The sequence below is a fragment of the Pleurodeles waltl genome, chromosome 2_2 (assembly GCF_031143425.1).
Source record: "Pleurodeles waltl isolate 20211129_DDA chromosome 2_2, aPleWal1.hap1.20221129, whole genome shotgun sequence".
NCBI lineage: Eukaryota > Metazoa > Chordata > Amphibia > Caudata > Salamandridae > Pleurodeles > Pleurodeles waltl.
The window spans coordinates 919,038,301-919,058,614 of NC_090439.1; positions in this window are offsets into that span (position 1 = coordinate 919,038,301).

Sequence of the window (20,314 nt, forward strand, 5' to 3'; positions counted from 1 at the left end):
ACTGAAATGTTCTAACTTGGTGTTTCTGACATGTATGGGACTCAGCCATTTGTGACAAATAATGGGATTGTCATCTCTTGATTTGTTCATCCATGCAGGTCAACGCCCATCAGGAAAAGGAGCTATGAAGAGCCATCACCAAAAAGGTGCGGATTCTGGCGGTTCACAGCCGGCGGATTGCCCTCTATCGGAAGAGGTGGGATGATCTGAGGCGCTGGGCCCGGAATATCACAGAGAGCAGTTGAGGATGTCCTACCAGCGTGGACAGGATGCCTGTCGGACCAGGACCCCCCTAATGGCCTACATTCTGGTGGTGGTCTACCCAGACCTTGATAGGCATCTGAGGACAGCACAGCAGCCACAAGGGGGTGAGTACAGAGCATATTTCTGCCTGACACATTGCCAAGTGAATGTGTAGATGGGTGATTGTTGTGTAGACATGTCTTGTGGTGCATACTGATGAGCCTTGCCTATTGGCCCAGGGACCTATGACCGAACTGTGTACAATCCACAAACAATTTACTATCCAGGGACAACATATGCCTGTGTACAGTGATCAATCAAGTATTGTTTGTTGTAGTAGTGGGTGTAATATCTATGCAACAGACGACTACTCCTCAGTGTTACATGCCAAAAGAAAGGTAGTGATGGATTACTGTCCTTATCCATGTGTCTGGTGAAATTAGTACATTGGCCTCTGCCACCCAGAGGCTACATATATTCAGAGTATGACAGGTGCTGGTGCCGCACTCATGTCTGTAATATGTTGATGGCCATCATACATATGACAATGCATATATTTTTTGGGGGACAGCCATAGATCACTACTTTCCCTTGGTAAGTGGAAAACATCCATTGGTATGATATCTATGTCATGACTGTTGCCAACATTTCTTGTGCCTACACATCAGCATGTTCCCCTTTCTCTTTAGAAAAACATTTGTATGCTGTTTTTTCATTCATGGTATGTCTGTGTTGAGGTAATAATTTCTGTATTCCTTCACATATATGTGCATGCCAACCTGTGTGTGGAATAGGACATATAAAATGGGAGTACATTTCATGTTGTGGCACAGAAAGCCGGGTGTCACCATTGATTCTTGGCTGTCACAAGCTCTCACCGGTCATAGCATGCCATTTGGCATGGTCAACTTCAGTAACAATGAGGGACATAATAGGTAAGCCTGGAGATTTTTAGCCACAATGTGCATCTCCATGCCAGTGATGTAGTATCATGTATCAAAGTGCTTTGCAGATGTGAAATTGGGAAGTTTGTAACCTATCCGTTGGCATGCATCATGGAGTGACTCGCAATTATGTTGTAAAGACAAGTTTGGGTACAACCAATCATCCACAGACATCTGGGTTTGCATGACCAAAATTAAGATAATGATGCAGATTCTAATTGGGCAACATGTTGAGGGCCTACTACAAAGTACTTCCAAATCTCTCGGCCTCACCAACATCCAAGGGACTTATGACATCTACTGATGCACTCAGAGTATGTCATTGTAAGGGGTGCCAGGCATTAATGGTAATTTTCCTAGGATTTATTGATTCATTGTGTTTTGAATGTGTGTGGCATATCTGGCTACATTAGTACTCCCTCCATGACTGCACTGGGAAAAATATCCCTTGGTGAAGTGTGCATTGTTGATATGTTTCCAGTGTGACATGAGTATCTCCATGTCACCTCCTCCAGGCTATTGTACTGTTGTCAACGACATGGAATGTTCTGTGAGCATTGTTTCTTATTGTTGTGTCACTGTTTATGTGGCAAATAGATGTGTGCACAACCTTGTGTGGGATATGTGGGAATGGAGTTGGCATTGGCCTACTATTATAGGACAACAGGTAAGTGATGTTTGTTCCATGAGGCAAAACATTGAAAGTGATGAGGTCTCCTACTTGTTCAGTGGTTACTGTTATTGAACAACTTCATCCATGCAATTGTAGCTGTGTGAGAGCTTTTTAACAGTTCATATGGCATGCATGCATATGGTATGGTACAAAGGGAGAGTTGACAGACCCAATACCTATCAAGAGGGGGGTGAGACAAGGCTGTGTGCTGGCCCCAACACTTTTCTGATTATACATCAATGATCTGGTTCATCATTTGAAACAAAGTAACCATGATTCACCAAGATTGAATGATCCAGTCCCCGCCCTCCTTTTTGCAGATGATACCATTCTATTATCTCAAACTCCCATGGGCTTGCAATCTCTATTAGATAAATTCAGTGAGTATTGCAGCTCGAAGGGATTAGAAATAAATACAAATAAGACCAAATACCTGACTGTTAACCCCATAAAGCGCTTAAGAGAAACATTCGGATTAGAGGGCAGGCACTGGAACGAGTAAAAAACTTCAATTACCTAGGGATACTGCTTGATGCCAAATTGTCATGGGCTCCGCACATCATTAAAACTGCTATCTCCTTAACTCATAGCTCCATGGCAATTAGTAAAAAATACAAATGCTCAAGGACGAGCATTGTGTCACCAGTATTTGAGATCTATATGTGCAAAGCACAGGCCGCTGCTCTATATGGCGCTGAACTCTGGGGGTTCACAAAATTAACCCCATTGGTTACTCAGGAAAATAATTTTATGAGGGGGGTACTGGGTCTACCTCCATCCACTCCGTTGATCCCTTTAGCCTATGACATTAATATGAAACAAATAGGCAAACTGGCAGCCCTGAGGCCCCTGCTTTACTGGTGTAGACTTTGGACAACCCCTGAATTGATCCAATACAGGCAAGCACTAACAGAGATCATGGGTTTGGACAAGGCCATTTCCCTCCCGTGGCTTCACTATATTAGGCAATGTTTTTACAATCTAGGGCTGAAAGTCTATTGGGATGAACCGCATATACTCACAACTCAATCCAAGATCCGACTAAAACAAGTATTTTGGGACTTTACTCTTAGTAGGCCTTTCTATAACAAGGATCTAGGTAGACTAACCTTAAGTTTCCTGGATTATAAACCATTGCCGAGTGCTGAGGAATGGATAGATACTATCCAACCTAGACGAGCAGTAGTCTTATTTATGAAGCTTCGATATGGGATTCTCCAGGTTAAGGCTTTTACCTTTAAATGGCGCCTCCCGAACGGGAGTAGTCATGAGGCGACCTGTGAGCTGTGTAATATGGAGACTCCGGAAACGATGGATCATGTTCTTCTAAACTGTATTGCTTATGAAAAACCGAGGAGGAAATGGATCCGACCTATCTGCAGGAACGTTGGAATCAGGAACTGCAATGAAGCAGCAAGACTCTTGAGATCCAGTACGTTACCATATGTTGTTTTTGGTCTAAGCCGGTTTCTATTAGCAATTTCATTCATCAGAGACAAGGCAGGCCTGAGGTTGTAGGCGCTTTAACTCAGGCAAAACTTCCACAGTTAATCCACGGTCCCCAAACTGATAATTGCCACAAGGACCGTAGTCATTGAGAGGTTCCTTAAGTTACCCAGAATGGTCGTTTGACACGTATGAAACTAGTTCTTGGATCCAGTTATTCATTTTCTTTTATTCTAAAAATTCCCCCCTTAGCTAACCAAAGAAGTGCCTGATGGCACGGGAGGTACTTTTTTATGGGTTTTATAAATGAAATACTGTACTTGATTCTTATTTATTGTTTTTAAGACCAACATCAGATAACTTGTTTTTAGTAGTTAAGAGAATATTAGTTGCTGTTGGAATAATGTGCCGTTTGTATTACCTGTTTGTACCCCTTTTACGGCTTCTAAATGAATATAGGCACGTAGGAAAGATAGAAAACGTTGGGTCCTAGGGACTGTCAATCACCTTTCAAAAATTAGCTAAACAACCCCTCATGTGATGACGGTATGCACATTGACAGGATTTTTAGAGGCATTTTGATATGCCAGACGCAAATATTTTTCCAAAAAACATGCACCCTATTTTTATAATGGTCACTATTTGTGCTAGTACATAGTCATTGCCACTATTAGTGAGATAGCAATCTTAACTGTTTTTGTATAAAGATTTATATTTATAGGTATTTTATAATATTTATATGGTGATTTGTATGATGATGTGTATTGTATATTTTTATAGTGTTTTTATTGATTAATTGTTTACTTGTATAAAACTCATATCCACAACTTGCCTATTTGTATTGTATGGCCCTGAGGGAGTTCTGGTCTTGATCTGATTTTATCGTCTTTCTCAAAAGTGTTTTCGTTCCCTTTTAGAAATGTAAGAATTTTGTCAGTATGCTTTTATGGTATTGTTTTGCCGAAATAAAGCTGAAAAATGAAATGGTACATGAATGGGCCACTTAGATGGAGTTTGTTGCTGGTAAAAACTGCAAACTTTGCACTTGTATAGCGCACTACTCACCCATTAGGGTCTCAAGGTGCTGTATGCATACTGCTGTGGAACCCCTCCTGGCTTTTCCCTGTGAGGCGCCCACTCCTGGACAGCCCCAAGGTGAAGCCAGGCATCCAAGCGCTGTGAGGGCCGTTGTGGAGATTAAGCAAGCTATTGCCCAGAGTTACAGAGTGGGACCCATTAATTAGATTAGGCACAGAGGCAAGAATTATCTGGTCCAAGGGAATTGAACCCAAGACCCACCAACGTGGGAATTGAACCCTGGTCCTGGACCAGATCTCTGCATCAGGATCTGCCGCTTTAACCATTGTGCCACACTTCTCCACCTACTTTTGGTACCTATTTGACATCATGGTAATGTTGCTAATCAGAGCTGTTGTTCAAATGTGATGACCCTATTTCTCTTTGTCTTTGCAGCATCAGCCCAAGGAAGTGAAGGAGACAGGGCACAGCCGAGTGGGGAAGCTCCTGGGTACAGAACTTTGGGTCACGACACCACTGACACAGAGGGACCCAGTGGTCCTCAGGTTGAGGAGAGTTCCACAGGGTAGACCGATCTTCATTATCTACATCATCATATTCTGACTCCAATTCACACTTCCTAGTGGTGGCTGACTCATCAGGACGTACCCCTGTACCATCTTTCTCCGCTACCTCAGTTCTATCCCCACCCTCACTGTTGCTCCCCACCCAGTTGGCCATGCCCGATCACCCAAGAGGGTGGACATCTCCTTTGCCGCAGGCACTTCCACCCCAGCTCGTTTCCCCTGCTGTCCTCAGTGAGGAAGCTATTGGCATCCTAAGGAGTATCTATGTGGGTCAGATAGCCATTATGATTGCCAACCAAGGGTTGGCCACTCAGCAGACAAATGCATTCTTGGAAGGCATTAATAGTGAAATGTCTGGCCTACAGAGATCTTTCAGGCTCTGCTTTCCTCACTGATGGCAGCTAGCCACACCTCACCTTCTGCCCCCTCCATCTCCCTCTTCCCGTTTCAAATCCCCCATTCCCCTATCTATCCCAAACACACAGACCGATCTGCATGCACCCACCTAAACACACATAAACAGCATACACAAACACCACAAAACACACTGGCATGCAAACACTCAACAGATACCCACACATACACCATCAGGCACTACTTCCCCAGATACTCTCACCACCCCCACCGTCCCACACACCACATGAGGCATACCCAAAGACACCACAACAACATTCAGCGGAACGCCCACCATACCCACCATACCCACAGACAGCATCTCCACAGAAACACAGACATCCACCACATTGACCATACTCTGAGGCACCACCCCAACACACACAGACACATCTACCACATCCACCATACCCACAGACACCCCAACAGAAACACAGGCATCCAGCACTAGAGGGATACCCACAGAAAACACCCCAACAGCGACACACATCCACTACTCCCAAATCACCCCGCACCTCAACCTCCCAGCCCCCAAGACATGTAAATGCCCACACTCACACACATAACAGGCACCTCCCACACATAAGCATACCTCACCAATGCACACACCCAAGACATTCACGATCCAAGACCTAAAAAAATACCCACCCCTTCCTGCTGACCATCCCCATGTTCCTAAGAAAAATGTTTTGTTTGACCTTGCCCTTTACCCTGTTCCCTCCTCCCCTGTCCCAAACCCAAGAGGCCCCCACCCACCACCCAACCCATTCCTTTTACGTCCAAGTCCTTCCCTGTCACACCCACCCCCTTGCAAGCATCCATACCCCTCCCCCAAGAAGAAGCCCACCCCTCCCCCCAAGAAGAAGCCCACCCCTCCCTCCCAAACCCAAACCCACCCCTCCCAAATGCAACCCCCCAAGGGTGATTCCTGAGGTGCCTGCCTGCCCACTTGATGCCCCTTCCTGTGGAGGTACCCTGGCATTAGGAATCAAGTGACAGCACAATGATGTGCCTATACAGATCTGTATGAACTGGTCAATGGCCTTGGAATTTTCAAGTTTGGTTTGCTAATAAATAAAAGTTGTTGTTTTGGGTCCACATTTGTCCTGCAATTCCTTTTCTACCATAATGTTGTTCTTGAGTAACTTGTGCTATCTTCCTACAGTTGTGTGTGTTTCAGTCTGCTTTATTGCTGATCCATTTGCTTTTGTTTGCAGTATCTGACTTTGTGGGCAGTGCTGGTGCCCCCCAGACAAAGGTATATGTTGACTGTATGGATATGTGTTTGTTAATGTAATTGTGGTGTCATTGCATTGTGTTCTCTTTGGTATGGTAGATACTTAGGCCCTCATTATGACCCTGGCGGTGTTGCACCGCCAGGGCCAATGGGGGCGGGAGCACCGCCGACAGGCCGGCGGTGCTCCCTTGGGCATTCTGACCGCGGCGCTTTGGCCGCGGTCAGAAATGGAAAACCGGCGGTCTCCCGCCGGTTTTCCGTTGCCCATTTGAATCCCCCATGGCGGCGCAGCTCGCTTCGCCGCCATGGGGGATTCTGACACCCCCTACCGCCATCCTGTTCCTGGCGGTTCGCCCGCCAGGAACAGGATGGCGGTAGGGGGTGTCGCGGGGCCCCTGGGGGCCCCTGCAGTGCCCATGCCAATGGCATGGGCACTGCAGGGGCACCCGTAAGAGGGCCCCGCTAGTATTTCACTGTCTGCATAGCAGACAGTGAAATACGCGATGGGTGCAACAGCACCCGTCGCACCTTCCCACTCCGCCGGCTCGATTACGAGCCGGCATCCTTGTGGGAAGGGAGTTTTTCCCTGGGCTGGCGGGCGGTCTTTTGGCGACCGCCCGCCAGCCCAGGGAAAAACCTAGAATACCCTCCGCGGTCTTTCGACCGCGGAGCGGTATTTCGGAGGGGGAAGTCTGGCGGGCGGCCTCCGCCGCCCGCCAGACTTAGAATGACCCCCTTAATCTGGTGTTTTCAAATGCAAGCATCTATGGTGTTAAACATCTCCCCCTGATATGGATTATGGAGTCATCTGATGCGTGTCAGCTTGAGTTTTGTTTGTACAAACATGGAGTGTGTTGAATTGTGCTATCCTTTGCATTTGACTGTGCATGTGTGTATTTAGCTGTGTTTACCTTGCAGCTGTTTCATGTAGATGTATGTCCCATGCAGATGGAGTTGAATTTGCTTTGTTTACTTGCACTTCCACATTGTGCAGATTGGCATGTCACTTGAGTCTAGTATTGTTTTTCCCTCTGGATACCTGAAGGGCCAGTTTGTGTGCAAATGTTTTTTTAGGGGCATGTGCAAAGTGATAGGTGTCCCACTGCAACCTCCTTCCCTGAGTGCTCCTGATGGCTCTATCCCCATTGTGCAGGTATTGTTTGCATAGTAAGCTTTGGATATTTATCTCTCTGACTATTGTGCATCCCATTGTCCTTCCATTGTGTTACAATATTGGTGATGTGTGTGTCCATTGCAGGGCTGGCTCATGGGAGTGGTGTTTGTGTTCCCATACATATGTATGTTGAATGTGATGACAGTCCGTAGCTTGTGTGCAATGTGACAGTGTAAGTTGTATTTGTGATGTGATGCAATATTGTAGTGTTTTTGGTGTTGTGTGACACAATGTTGTGTACACTTCACTGTCCCTGTGCCTATGATAGTCAGACATGTGATTTTGTGTAGTGTTGCTGTGCAGTGTGAGTGACTTGCCCAAAAAGTGCATTTGGTGACTGTGAATGCGTCCTCCTTCATATATGATTTTGACCTAGGAGACAATGAGAAGTGTACTTGGCGGCCGTACTGTAACCCTCATATCATGTGGATGACGGTGTGATGATCTGTTGTTGAGCTACATGACACAGGTAGGTGTGTGTACTTACGGCTGTTGTGTCCATGTATTTTATGCACCTTCGATGATCATCAGCAGTAGAAGGACATGTGTGATAGCATCCATGGCAGCACTGGACGTGTGAGTTTGCATGAAGGTGAGTGTCTCCCCCTATATTCCCCATTTTTGCCTGCTGATATGTGGTGGTTTGGTCTGCCATGGTCAAATTTTCAGTGTGCAACCTCAGAATGTGGTCACTTTAGACAGCGCAATGCTGCCTTGAACTGTGAGCGACAGTGTGCTCCAGAAGGACATTTTTGAGCGTATGGCTGCAATAGTTTGTGTGAGGTTTCAGTCTAGCAGATCCTGTGTAGCATTGTAGATGTTTATGCCTAGATAGCGAACGGTGGTAGCCTCCCAGCGTATATATTGAGTTTTCACCCGGAAATTATGTTCTGGGCAGCTGGGATGTAAAGGGAAGAGACGTGACCTGGGCCAGTTGACCCCTAGGCCTGACGCTGCCCAAAAGTCAGTTAATATCTTGGCTATAGCATTTACACCTTGCCTTATATCCCGGATGTAAATTAGTACATCTTCCACATACAAAGAGACTACATGCATGGTTTCACACAGCCGAATCACCCACTCTGCACCCTGCTGTCAAAGCTTCTGAGCTAGAGGCTCCACATCCAGGGCAAACAACAGTGCAGACAGGGGGCAGCTTTGGCTTCCCCCTCGTCATAGGATAGAGGGGAAGATGCACTGCCCTACTTTTACACTGGCCGTGGGGTTTGCATATAAATGTTGTATAATGTTATACAGGTGGCGTGTTATGCCAAAGGCAGTGATGGTGGAGAACAGATAGTTCCAGTCCAGTGTATTGAATGCTTTTGCCAGGTCCAACACTAGACATGCTGCGTATGGCCAGTGTTTCAGGGCCTCTTCCATGATTCGATATAACCTACGTATGTTGAGCGTTGTAAATCTACCAGGGATAAATCAGTACTGGTCTGTGTGTATTAGTTGGGGCAAATGGGGTAATAACCTGGAGGCTATGAGCTTACTCAGTATAGATGGACCCAAGCATTGACAGGGGATGGTAGGAGCCCATGCCCTATGGGTCTTTCCCCGGTTTAGGAAGGGATATAATCAATAATTTACCGTAATGTCTGGGGGATTCTACCCTATTGTAGCGCTGTCTGGTACACCTCCAGCAGTATAGGTGCAAGTAATGGTACATAGGTTTTAAGGAATTCAATGGGGTATCCGTCCATCCCCTGAGTCTTCCCATTGGCCTGTACAACCTTGCTGATGTTCTGGGTTTGTATAAGGCACATTTCGAGCCTCTGAGTCAGCAGATCGTAGTCTTGGTAGTGTCACTCCCTGCTAGAAGTTCTGAATCGTCTGGGCTCTATTCAGAGTAGTGGGGGATTATATAGGTCTCAGTAGTAGGCAGTGAATGCATCATGTATGTCTACTTGATTGGTAAGTAAGCGTGTGGGAGACCGTCTGATTGCTGTGTTCTGCTGCGTGGGGGAAGAGCTATGCAGTAACCAGGCCAGTAGGTGCCCTGATTTTTCTTCCTCAGCATGCATCCGCACCTGATATGCCTTAAAGTCAAGGCAGCAGAGTTGTTCTATGAGGCGGGCATGAGTTTCCATGGCTGCAAGTAGTAGGTGCCTGCCTTCCGGAGAGTCCTGTGACTGCACTCCTAGCTCCCAGAGTTTAGTCTCTAGGGTTACTAACTCTCTGTGTATCATTGCACGGACCCCCACTGTTGTGCGAATGCAATGTCCGTGCAGTACTGGCTTCAGCACCTCCCATTCTACCATGTGGGAGGTTGCCGTCTTCCAATTGTCATTTAGGTATTGTTTTAGAGCATCTGGTGTGCTTTCCTGAAGCCCTCGGTCCTCTAGGGCCCCCTGGTGTAGTCGCCTTGTAGGGACTGGCTCTCATGGCTACCTCAATTGGAGGTTGATCACTGATGGATTATGGTCAGAGAAGGTTTTCCCAAGGCATTCTGCTGCAATAGCTAATAACTGTAGGGAGGTGTGACACAACGTATTGTCTAACTAGGCAAGTAGGTCATGTGGTACTAAATAGTGCGAGAATACCCTTGCATCAGGGTATAGTGTCTTCCAGCAGTTGCACAGCGCCCATTGCTGTATCCACTGGGAGAACTGTGCTGCTGCCGGTACCACCAGTGACGTTGGTAGTGGGGAATGTGAGCGATCACAGTCTATATATAATATACAGTTAAAATCCACACCCACCAGCCACAGAAGGTGTACCCATTTAACTAATACAGCTGACAGGAGTGCAAAGAATGCAGATAGGTGGACTTTAGGGGCATAAACACTTCCCAGTAACACGGGCCTACATCCAGTGATACATCTACAAAGGCATACCAGCCATCTGGGTCTATGTCTGTGTGATTGGACTGAAACAGGACCCCTGACCGGATCCACACCATAGCTCCGCATGCAAACCCTGAATATGTGGTGCAATAGCATTGCCCTTGCCATCTCTGTAGTAGCCTCACCTCCTCGCCTCTAGCTATGTGTGTCTCCAGCAGCAGCGCTATCCGCGCCCTACAGCACCAAGTATATTGTTGTACTGCATGTCTTTTACAGGCAGTAACCAGACCCCGGACATTCCAAGTCATTATTTTAATGTCTGCCAGTTGATCAGAATTGTAGAGAGCATCCATTTTGCCCTACAGCATGACCTGTGCGCACCTAGGAGTAGGGTTAGGGGCTGGCTAGATTGTGATAGTGCATTTGGTCTTGACTCTTTGCACACACTCCGCCTGACTCATCATACATGATTATATTACCAATTGCTATATCCCCTTTCCATCATTTAAGTACATTAATCAGAAGTCTTACTCAGCAGGGGTGAGCAGCTCAACGGGCCAGGGGGTGGTCAGAGCACCCTTCGTACCGATCACAAGTTTACTGCTATATTAGCATATCTGCCACCTGTGGTGTTACCCCCGGCAGGACTTCGGAGAGGTGTCTCACTGACAGCAACTTCAGATTCAGAGTCTGTTTATCACCTAGTATTGAGCTGTGGTGTGGCCTGCCTGTCTTCATGCTGCAGTGCTGTCACAGCCGGAAGCACTTGTCTCTGTTCCAGCCACGTCTGGGCCGGGGTGGGGGCACCCTTCCTTCTTTCTGCATTGGTGCTCTGCGGGGTTGTTCCAGTACGCTTTTTCCTTTTGATTCGTTCAGAACGCATAGGCGGCAAAAAATTCACGTAGGTCTCATTTCTGCGTTGCTCCACCTAGTCCCAGGCGTCCGTGGGTTCAGTGAACAAGAAGTTGACCCCATTAGCTACTATCTTCAGTCTAGCTGGGAACAGTAAGGAGTATGTGAGGCCAACCTGGTGCAGGCATTTCTTAACCCCCGTGAAGGAGGCCCATTGGCGCTGGACCGTGGCTGTGCAGTCCAGAAATAAATAGACACAGTAGTTTTCATACTGGAGTGGCGTCTCCGAGCGCACTTTCCTCAGTATTGTTTCTCTGTCTCTGTAGTTGAGTAGGTGAATTAATAGTGTGCGGAGTGGCGTTCCAGACGGTGGTTTGCGAGCCGGCACTCTGTGCACACATTTCTCGAGGTTATGCAGCGATAAAGCCTTCCCCACACTTTGCACCAGCCAATATTCGAAAAATTGTATTGGGTCCGATCCTTCTGCCCCCTCTGGGAACCCAACCACACAAATGTTATTCCACCTAGATTGGCCTTCCAGATCCTCTGCTCTGCGCTCCAGTTCTCTAACCTTGTATGTGAGAGACCTGACCGTCTCATCCATGTTCACCAGTGATGGTCTCAAGTCCCTGAGATCATTCTCCACACTTGTCACCCTTTCAGACAGTTTTTCCTAGTCTTAACGGAGTAAGGTGACCTCTATCACAACCGCATCCACTCTGATACATAGGCCTTGACCTGTGGTCTCAATGGCTTCCAGGATTTTGTCCAGCTTGTCCTCGTGGTTGGTAGGAGCCTGGGCTGCCTCCTGGCTCCATATCACTGAGCGACCGGTGGTGCGATTTCCTGCTGCGCCATGTAACATGTCTTGGATCGTGGAATTGTCACCCCAATACCATTCTGGTATTAGGGGTACAATTCCATGCATCCCTGGGGCTCCAGCATAGAGCCCGGGTACTTCCAAACTAACACTCCTGGGTTTTCTCTGCAGCTACTGCTGCTGCTAACCCTCAGAGAGGTTTGTGCCCCCCTGGGGCCTGGGCAGCCCAGTCCCAGGAAGGCAGAACAAAGGATGTCCTCTGAGAGAGGGTGTTACACCCTCTCCCTTTAGAAATAGGTGTTAAGGGCCTGAGAGGAGTAGCCTCTCCTGGCCTCTGGAAATGCTTTGAAGGGCACAGATGGTGACCTTCTTGCATAAGCCAGTCTACACTGGTTTAGGGATCCCCCCAGCCCTGCTCTGGTGCGAAACTGGACAAAGGCAAGGGGAGTGACCACTCCCCTGACCAGCACCTCCCAAGGGGAGGTGCCCAGAGCTCCTCCAGTGTGTCCCAGACCTCTGCCATCTTGGATGCAGAGGTGTGAGGGCAAAATGGACACCTATGAGTGGCCAGTGCCAGCAGGTGACGTCAGAGACCCCTCCTGATAGGTGCATACTTTTCTCTATAGCCAATCCTCTGAGGGCTATTTAGGGTCTCTCCTGTGGGTTTCTCATCAGATAATAAATCCACGAGCTCACCAGAGTTCCTCTGCACTTCCCTCTTCGACTTCTGCCAAGGACTGACCGCTGACTGCTCCAGGACGCCTGCAAAACCGCAACAAAGTAGCAAGAAGACTACCAGCAACATTGTAGCGCGTCATTCTGTCGGCTTTCTCGACTGTTTCCTGGTGGTGCATGCTCGGATGGCTGTCTGCCTTCACCCTGCACTTGAAGCCAATAAGAAATCTCCTGTGGGTCGACGGAATCTTCCCCCTGCCAACGCAGGCACCAAACTTCTGCATCACTGCGGTCCTCTGGGTCCCCTCTCATCTTGACGAGCGTGGTCCCTGGAACACAGGAGCTGGATCCAAGTGTCCCCGACAGTCCAGCGGCCCTTCTGACCAAATTTGGTGGAGGTAAGTCCTTGCCTCCCCACGCCAGACAGTAATCCTGTGTACTGCGTGAACTGCAGCTGCTAGGGCTTCTCTACACTTTTGCAAGACTTCCTTTGTGCACAGCCTAGCCCAGGTCCCCAGCACTCCATCCTGCATTGCACAACTCGCTGAGTTGGACTCCGACTTCGTGGGACCCTCTTTTGTTGTGCTGAGTCAACTGTCGTGCTCAGATCTTTTGAACGCCTGTTCAGGTGCTTCTGGTTGGGCTCTCCGTGTTGCTGAGCGTCCCCTCTGTCTCCTCCTCCAAGGTGCAAACTGTTGGTCCTTCCTGGGCGCTGGCAGCACCCAAAATCTTCAACCGCGACTCATGCAGCTAGCAAGGCTTGTTTGCGGTCTTTCTGTGTGGAAACAACTCCGCGTCCTCCAGCACGCCCTGCAACATCTTGTGGCCGAAGGAGAAATTCCTGGCACCTTCCGTTGTTGCAGAATCCTTGGCTTCTTCCACCCAGAGGCAGCCCTTTTGCACCTTCATCCGAAGTTTAGTGTGCTCCTGCTCACACTGGACACTTGCGTGACTCTTGGACTTGGTCCCCTTCCTTTGCATGTCCTTAGGTCCAGGAATCTGTCTTCAGTGCTTTGCAGTCAGTTGTTGCCTTTACAGAATCCCCTATCTCAACTCTACTGTCTTTCTGGAGTAGTAGGGTAACTTTATCCCTACTTTTCAGGGTCTTGGGGTGCAGTATCTTGGACACCCTTAGTGTTTTGTTACACTCCCAGCGACCCTCTACACACTACACTAGGCCTGGGGTCCATTTGTGGTTCGCATTACACTTTTGGAGTATATAGTTTGTGTTGCCCCTAGGCCTATTGTCTCCTATTGCATTCTATTGTGTTCTGCAGTATTTGCACTACTTTGCTAACTGTTTACTTACCTGATTTTGGTCTGTGTGTATATTTTGTGTATTTTAATTTCCTCCTAAGGGAGTATATCCTCTGAGATACTTTTGGCATATTGTCACTAAAATAAAGTACCTTTATTTTTAGTAACTCTGAGTATTATGGGGGTCATTCAGACCTTGGCGGACGGCGGAGGCCGTCCGCCAAGGTACCGCCGACAAATGACCGCACCACGGTCAAAAGACCGCGGCGGCCATTCAAACATTTCCGCTGGGCCGGTGGGCGCTCTCCAAAAGAGCGCCCGCCAGCCCAGCGGAAATGCCCCTGCAACGAGGACGCCGGCTCAGAATTGAGCCGGCGTAGTTGCAGGGGTGCGACGGGTGCAGTTGCACCCGTCGCGTATTTCAGTGTCTGCAAAGCAGACACTGAAATACTTTGTGGGGCCCTCTTACGGGGGCCCCTGCAGTGCCCATGCCATTGGCATGGGCACTGCAGGGGCCCCCAGGGGCCCCGCGGCACCCCCTACCGCCATCCTGTTCATGGCGGGTTTCCCGCCATGAACAGGATGGCGGTAGGGGGTGTCTGAATCCCCATGGCGGCGGAGCGCGCTCCGCCGCCATGGAGGATTCAATGGGGCAGCGGTAAACCGGCGGGAGACCGCCGGTTTACCCTTTCTGACCGCGGCTGAACCGCCGCGGTCAGAATGCCCTTGGGAGCACCGCCAGCCTGTTGGCGGTGCTCCCGTGGTCGGTGACCCTGGCGGTCACCGGCCGCCAGGGTCAGAATGACCCCCTATGTTTCTTATGATACAGTGCTAAGTGATATAAGTGGTATAGTAGCCTAAGCTGCTAGACCACTACTAATCTACTAATAAGGGATAACTGGACCTGGCACAAGGTGTAAGTACCACTAGGTACCCACTATAAGCTGGCCATCCTCCTACATTGGTGGCAGCGGTGGGATAAGTACTTGCAACTGCTTTACCACTTTGTCATTGGTGCTTTTCATAGGAAAAACATATACCAAATACTTCAGAATATACACAGGAACCTAAATAGTTTAACTTTCCTTTCTTACAACTTTCTAAAAAGTTTCTGAAAACTTTCAAAAGTTTTCAAAAGTTTGAAAAAAAATTTCTCTGTTCTTTTAGAAGTTCTAAAAAAATATTTCTCTCTCTGTCCTACACCTTTTCTATCATGTCTGCAGTAGAGCTTACTCCCACAGTTGCCTAGGCAACATATGGGAATCTAAACTTTAAAAGTTTGAGGGGTCTCTGCATTGAAAGAGGTTTAGCAATTGGAAAGAATCCTGCAAAAGATCGTCTCCTTAGCTTTCTTCTAGAAAGTGACCAAAATCAGTTTGGCCCATCCCAGGATCAGGACGTAGAGGAGAGTGATACCCAGTCAGAATCAGAGGAGTCCCCTGAAGTTGCTGGAGAAGTTATTCCAAGGACCTGTCAGCTAACAGGCCACCTAGTGACAATGGTAGTGGGAGTGTCACGACTCACGTGCTGCTTGCGCCTGGAATTTGCAGATCTGGTGGCGTGAATCTTCAATGTTCGGCTTTGGCCCAAAAAGGGGCGACTCTTTCTGGTAGCCACGGTGCTGTAGGCAATGGAGACACCAAGAACAGACCGTGCCCTTCAGAAAGTAGCGCCAGAGGGAAAAACCCCTTCCAAGGGGAAAAACCTCCAAACAGGAAAAGTCCTGGAGAAAAACAAGAACAACAAACAGGAATCCAAAAGGAGCAAAAATCAGAAAATACAGAAGGCTGAGTCCAAAACCAAAAGGCAAGGAAATCAGGAGCGAAGACACCAACTGAACAGAAAGTGTTGCAGCGCAAGGAAAGAGAAAAAACACAGCCCTTATATACCAACAAACAGGAAGTGACCCACAGGAAGTAAAAGGACACCATCTTAGATAGGGAAACAATATATAGAACAGAATAGTAGAGGAACCATAGAGAATAGGGAACAAGGAATGCTGGGAAAGCACAGGAATCTGGGAAGGAGGAAAAGACATAAAGAAAGGCACACAACAGACTGCAAACAGAAGAAAGGACAAAGAAACGAAGAAAAACAGGTAAGAGGGTTCAGAGACCCCTGGGACAGTGAAAGGCAGAAGGAAGAACGAGGCCCCAAGCAATTCTGGGGCCTCGAAACGCGCAGGAGAGGCTGGGGGCGCGCCGCGTCTTAATAACGCGGTGCGCGGCCCGAGCCGAACGCCCGGTCGAAGTCGAGCTCTCGGCTCGCGCCGCACCGCGCGGCGCGACAGTAGGTCCCCCTCCCGAAGGCCCAGGTTTAAGAGGGAATAAACAGTGAAAGCGTTGAGTCAGGAGAGGAGCGTGAACGGAAGAGGCATCTTCCCATGAACATTCACTGAGAGGATAACCCTTCCAATGAATCAGATACTGAAGTCGTTTATGAAAAAGACGAGAGTCACAGATTTCCTGCACTTCATATTCAGGAGCATCATTCACAAGGACAGGAGGTGGACAAGGAAACTGACGTGAGTAAGGATCAGGCACATAAGGTTTAAGCTGAGAAACATGAAAAACCGGATGGATCTTCCATGTATGGGGTAAGCGAAGACGGACAGTGACAGGATTGACCAACTGGAGAATACGGAAAGGCCCATAGTAACGAGGTGTGAACTTGTTTTGAGAGAGACGTGAGGGCAAGAATTTAGAGGAGAGCCAGACTTTATCTTGCAGATGATAATTTGGATTGGTTGTACGTCTCTTGTCTGCAGCCTTCTTCATATACCTCTTGGTATGTAACAAATTAGATCGAATTAGTTTATGGAGTTGGAGAAGGCGTTTGGAGAAATAGTTAATAGCAGGTAGAGGAGAGTTGGATTGTGGAGAAGTAGGGAAAGAGGTAGGATGAAAACCATAGGAACAGAAAAAGGGAGTGACCTTGGAGGCACTATGGACTGAGTTATTGTAGGAAAATTCAGCTAAAGAGAGGTAAGTGCTCCAGTTACTTTGGGTAGAATTGCAAAAGCATCGAAGATATTGCTCTAGTCCTTGGTTCAGACGCTCAGTCTGTCCGTTGGTCTGAGGATGGAACCCTGAAGACAGGGCTCTATTCATATTCAGTGTTTTACAAAAATGCTTCCAAAATCGGGAGATGTACTGAGGTCCTCTATCAGAGATTATGGTATGTGGAAGTCCATGGAGACGGAAGACATGATCTATGAATATTTGACCTAGTTCTTGGGAAGTAGGCAGCTTTTTTAGGCCAGTGAAATGAGCCATCTTTGTGAAAGAATCCACTGTGACCATGATAACCCGGTTTCCTGCTGATGGTGGGAGCGAACACATAAAATCAGTAGAGATAGTATGCCATGGGGCCGATGGAACAGGCAAAGGTTGTAGTAATCCTGCCGGTCTGGTGTGAGGTATTTTGACTTGGGCACATATGGGACAGGCCTGAACGTATCTTTCCACATCCAGTTTCCAGGTAGGCCACCAAAAAAATCGTGAAAGTAATTCTTGTGTGGCTTTGATGCCTCTGTGACCAGCTACAGGGGAATCATGGCACATTTGTAATGCTTTCTTTTGCACCTTGTTTGAAGGGAGGAATATCAGGTCTTGGTAATAAAAATATCCTTGTTTCTTGTACAATAATGGTCTTAGTTCTTCTATGTCATGGTCCGATTGGTTGGCGTATTCTTGTTGTACTTCTTCCAAGAAAGACTGAGCCACTCCAATGATCTTACTGGGTTCTAGAAGATACTGGGATGAGGAAGGAGAACACTCTGGATATCGGCGAGACAGAGCATCAGCCAGAATGTTTTGGGATCCTGGAATATATGTAATATAAAAATCGTACTGACTGAAGAAAAAGGCCCAGCGGGCCTGACGACTATTCTGGCATACAAAATTTCTTAAACATTGTAAATTACGGTGGTCTGTCCTCACCTCAAATGGTTCCTTGGAACCCATCAGAAACTGCCTCCACTCAAGGCAGGCTGTTTTCAGAGCCAATAATTCCCTTTCAAGTACGGAATAATGTTGTTCAGCTGTGGAAAGGATATGAGACAAATAGAAAACAGGATGTTCAAGGCCATCATCCTCTTGTCGTTGGAGTAAGACAGCTCCGATGGCTCTCTCAGAAGCATCAGTTACTACTATAAATTGCTTGGTGGTATCTGGATGTCTTAAGATGGGGGCTTGGGTGAAGGCTCTCTTTAAGCTTTGAAAGGCTGCTTCAGCAGCCTCAGTCCAGACAAATCCCTTCTTTAAATTGTCCTTCTTTAAGGTGTGAGTTATGTGGCTAGTCTGACTGGCAAAGTCTAGAATGAATTGTCGATAGAAGTTTGCTAAACCTAGGAAACATTGTGTTTCTTTTATGGTAGAAGGAGAAGGCCAATCTAGGATAGCTTGTACCTTTTCTTGGTCCATAGCTATGCCGGTGGGACTTAAATGATAGCCCAGATATTTGACTTCCGTTATGTCGAACTCACATTTCTCTGGTTTGCAAAATAGTTGGTGATCACGAAGTCTTTGAAGAACTTGTTTCACATGGGAAGTATGGAGTTCAGGATTTCTTGAATAAATAAGAATGTCATCTAGGTAGATCACGACTGTCTGATTAAGTAGGTCTGAAAACACTGAGTCCATAAATCTCTGGAAGATTGCCGGGGCGTTAGTAAGACCAAACGGCATAACCCTATATTCAAAATGGCCAAATGGGGTCCTGAATGCTGTCTTCCATTCGTCGCCTTCTCTTATGCGTAAAAGGTGGTAGGCTCCTCGTAAATCCAATTTAGTAAAACGTTGGGCCCCTCTGATTGCTTCCAGTATGTCCCTGATGAGAGGCAAAGGATAACGATCTTTAATGGTGATTTTATTCAGACCTCGAAAATCCAGGCACGGACGAAGATCCTTAGTCTTCTTGGGCACAAAAAAGAGAGGGGCCCCAGCCGGAGACGACGATGGAACAATAAGACCACTCTGTATATTTTCGTCCAGATACTCCTTTAGAACTTCCCTTTCGGGTTCCGTGAGGGAGTACATCCTCCCAAAAGGAACAATTGTGCCGGGTTCTAATGGAATTGCACAATCATATTCTCGATGTGGAGGTAGCACAGGTTTTGACGGTTTTTGGAAAATATCCTGAAACTCCAAATAGTGGTCTGGGACCCCTTGGACCGTATTAATGGACATACCAGTGGCACCTTCAGTAGCTAAGGATCTTTTCGGAGACCAATACTTGTCGGAAGTAAAACAGTTCTCGTGACAAAATTGCGAAGACAAAGAGACTGTCCGGGTAACCCAATTTATATATGGGTTATGTCTAATGAGCCACGGAATTCCAAGAATGATGGTATGGTTAGGGGACGTAATAAGATCGAAGGAGATGTGTTCTTGATGGTTTCCCACCTGTAGACTTAACATCAGGGTAGTGGTGTCTACAGGACCAGAGGATATCAAAGATCCATCCACAGTGTGTACCTGTTCGGGTACTTCTTTTGCTTGAGTAGGAACTAGGTTAGCAGCAGCCCATGTCTTGTCCATGTATATACCACTAGCACCACAGTCTAGTAATGCCATAGTCTTTTCTTGACGACCGTCAGGAAGTTGTAACAGGACAGGAAAGATGAACAAGGCAGTTGTATTGTCATTAAAGGAGCTGATGGAAGGTATAGCTGTAGATCCCGTCCCCTCCCTTCTTACAGGGGACGGGAGGTGGCGTTTCCCGAAGGTCTGGACGGACGTACTGGACAGGTACGGAGTATGTGACCAGCAGAACCACAATACAGGCACAACCCTCTCTTGCGTCTGTCTTCTCGTTCACTAGCAGAGAGCGGACCTCGGGTAGTATCCACCTGCATGGGTTCCCCTTCGATGTCTCTAGCAGGAGTGTGAGGTTCCTCGGAACGCTGTAGGTATGCACGGGAGCTACTTGGTTGGGTAAACCCTCTACTCCTTTTCTTTTCCGATCTCCGTTCCTGAAGACGATATTCGATGGACAGTGCTTGATCCATCAGGCCACGAAGATCTTCCGCTCTGGTAGAATGCACTAGTTCATCCTTTATTTCTTCCTTGAGTCCCCTACGAAATAATGTTACCAGAGTACGTTCCACCCAAGTGGTCTCTGCCGCCAGCTGACGAAAACGGGTTATATATTGCAGGACGTCTTGGGAGCCTTGTTGGATGTCGCACAAGGCTTCTTCAGCGG